Source organism: Nelumbo nucifera, chromosome 4 (genome assembly GCF_055504915.1).
Source record: "Nelumbo nucifera cultivar China Antique chromosome 4, China Antique-T2T, whole genome shotgun sequence".
Taxonomy (NCBI): domain Eukaryota; kingdom Viridiplantae; phylum Streptophyta; class Magnoliopsida; order Proteales; family Nelumbonaceae; genus Nelumbo; species Nelumbo nucifera.
In genome coordinates, this window is record NC_142652.1 from 443,240 (window position 1) to 446,458 (window position 3,219).

Consider the following 3,219-nt stretch of genomic DNA (forward strand, 5'->3'; position numbering starts at 1 on the left):
CAGTTTAGTCTTTGTACTACTAATTAGAGACTAATCCATATTAAGGGTCGATTGATAGGGTTTAATCTATCAAGTTCGACTGTTCTCTTCATCTTCTCCTCCTTCTTCCTCTTCTCTTCTCCTGGTTTGAACTACTGTAGCTACAGAACAAACAACGTTGATAGTTTGATTGAGTTAAAAAAATTATAAAGCGAGCCTTAATATATTATTAACTGATTACAATTAACTAATTAACTATTTTTAAAAATTTAATTAGTTAATTAACGAACTCATGTGTTATAGTCGTCTGACGTGGCCGATGACGTAGCATAACAGGAAGAAACCCGTTCCCAATATACGGTGGGAATGTACCGTAAGATGTTGTGAGGGACAATCATGTGGTGGGGTGGGTGATTTGGTCTAGGAAGGCTCTTGGACTTTCTTGCACATCGGGATCATCAAATACCCATGCATAACTACCGACTAGTAGTTGCAACTTTTTCCTTTTACAGCTTTTAGCCTAATAGTTTGTTATTGTAACTGTCGATTGACTATGCGCATGCTTGGTTAAGTGGGCGTTTCTTTGTAAAACGCCGCCAAGTCTATGCCAGGTATGGGCGTTTATTGAGCCTTGAACCAATGTTTGGTTTATTAATTTATTAAAAAACCGGTAAAAACGGAAAATGCTTAAATTTTTGTGCCTGGAGCCATTGGGGGAAGCACAAATTCTTGCTTCCCTAATGGCCTGGCATTTTTTGAAACACATGGCTGACATGGCATCGATGCCCAAGGTGGTTGATCTAATGCATCACGGTCCACGAAACTCGTTAGAATACTTATACCTTTTTTCTAGACACCCTTGATGCGTTTGAAGAGAACTTTGCTGTGCCATTGTTTCATCTGAAGAGAGGAATTACTGCTGTCTATTGTTTTCCCGTTCGTTGATGCTAGTAAGACCGCCATCTACCTTGAGACCCTCTACTATTTCTATTTTCTTCTGGTAAGCTTGTCCATATTGACATTTTTTATGCAGATCTATTCTTCTTCTCGCAAGTCTTCCCTGTTCACAAACCATTTATGGTTTTCTTCCCGTCGTCGACCCTGAGATCTACCTATTCTCCCATTCGTTGGCGCTAGTAAGACCACCGTCGACCATGCATGAGACCCTCTATTCTTTCCGTTTTCTTTTGGTAAGCTAGTTCATATTCACTTTTCTTTTCTTTTTTGTTTTTTTTTGCGTATCTATTACTTCTTCCCGCAAAGACCATCTGCACTCTTTTCCCCGCCAACGAGCCTGAGATCTATTTGTTGCCGTATCCAACTCGAAGGGTAGTTTGGATCTCAAAATATGCAAGTAAGGGTGGTTTGACCATTGGATCGATTCAATGGCACCCAAATATCAAGGAAAGGTGACACTGAATCATCCATATGGCTATTTCTTGATACGCCCTTCAAAAACAGCAAAAAAATAGGAAATGTTTATGGACTGTTTCTGGAAACGCCTACAAAAAGCCCAACCTCTCATTAAAATTAATCGTCATCGACTGTTATTTTCTTCTTCTAGATTTCTTCTGCAATACGTCTGCATCTGCAAGCCGTGTGAGAACACTAGCTCGAGGCAAGCACAAGCCTTCTTCTCGGTCTTGGGAAAAGTTAGATACCATTCTGGTATCAAAGCCGGATCCTTCCTAGGCAGCGGAGATGGCCAACCTCGAGGAAAGATTAAACCAGGTGGATAAAAGCCATGAAGTCATTCAGGCTCAGCTAGCGGAGATCCGGGGAATGATCGCAGTGTTGTCAGCAACCGGGGGCCGCCCTGATGAGGGAAGCCGACGAACCTCTACGGAAGGATACCACGACATAGGAAAGGGGGTCGAAGTGCAGACGTCAACCGGAGGATCGCAGTTTAATACTCTCTGGAAGCCAATGCTACAATAGTTGCCGAAGTTTAATTTAATGGGAATTATCTAGATGGATGGCTCGTACTTCTTGAACAATATTTTGAACTTCAACACTCCAGAGGAGCAGTGGGTAGCTACGGCAAGTTTGGGGCTAGAAGGCGACTCCGGACGACATCTCCTGCTCATAATAACTCTCCCGTGAATTGAGAACATCTCCCCTGCATAATACTATGTAAGAGGATGAGATGTTCTCCATGTGTGGCTGTGATGTTATATGGGTAGATGTGGGCAGAGTTTGAATGAGTATTTTGTTGTGGAGTGGTATTGTTGATGAAGGCAAGCTGGCAAGGGTGGTGGAGCGGTATTGATGATGAAGGGACAGGTAAAAAAATTTGAAGTGCTCATTTAACGTGCTTATTTTGTTGTTGTTAAAATTAGTCTTGGGCCCACGTGCAATTTAGCCACATGGCCCACTTGTAGTTAGTTGGTCGCAGGGTTGTTATACCACAGCCGACCACCTCTGTTGTAATTATAAATACTGTCATATTAGAATAAGAAATTACAATTTTTCCTCATTCCTGATACCTCCTTACATGGTATCAGAGCCAAACCTCATCGCAAATCCCTTTCCTTCGTCGCACGCTCACAGGGTGCGATTAACCTTTCTCATCACCCATTTTTTTCGCCTTTGCCAATCTTTTTTTTACATAGCCTTACTCCATCACAGTTATACTTCACCGCACACTCGTAGAGTGCGATTAACTTCTCTTTAGAGCACTGCTGTGACGCTTGCCACAGAGCAAACAAACTCGACTTTTGTTCTCCATCAGCTAGTCCATGTCTTCTCGGCCATTTCAATTACTCCATTGCGACATTTGGAGAGGTTATAAGACACTATCTCATAGTGGAGCCAGATACTTTCTTACATTGGTTGATGACTTTAGCAAATGTACTTGGGTTTATCTACTTCGAAATAAATCAGATGTTGTATCTTTTCTTCTTTTATTTTGTGCAATGGTGCCTCGACAGTTTGAACACACACTCCAAGTTCTCCGTTTAGATAATGGGTCTGAATTTCATTCATGCCCCTTGCAATAATTCCTTATCACACAAGGGATTGAACTTCAACGCAGTGGCGTCGACACGCCGCAATAGAATGGTATTGCTGAACGAGAACATCGCCATTTACTAGAAGTTTTCAGAGCTCTCCGATTCCATGCCTACATGCCTATATCATTTTGGGGTGAGTTCTTACAAACCACGATCTATATTATCAACCGCTTACCAACCCCTTTGCTCTCAAACAAGTCACCATATGAAGTCCTGTTCCAAAAACCAC

At 42.0% G+C, this 3,219-nt stretch overlaps 1 long non-coding RNA gene across 1 annotated transcript; it reads left to right on the plus strand.

The window, feature by feature from the left end:
* Positions 1 to 852: 852 nt before the first annotated feature.
* Positions 853 to 2,775, plus strand: LOC148791957 (uncharacterized). The gene is made up of 3 exons (XR_016068637.1): positions 853 to 929; positions 1,013 to 1,169; positions 1,544 to 2,775. It is a non-coding gene; the product is annotated as an uncharacterized LOC148791957 (long non-coding RNA).
* Positions 2,776 to 3,219: the final 444 nt, after the last annotated feature.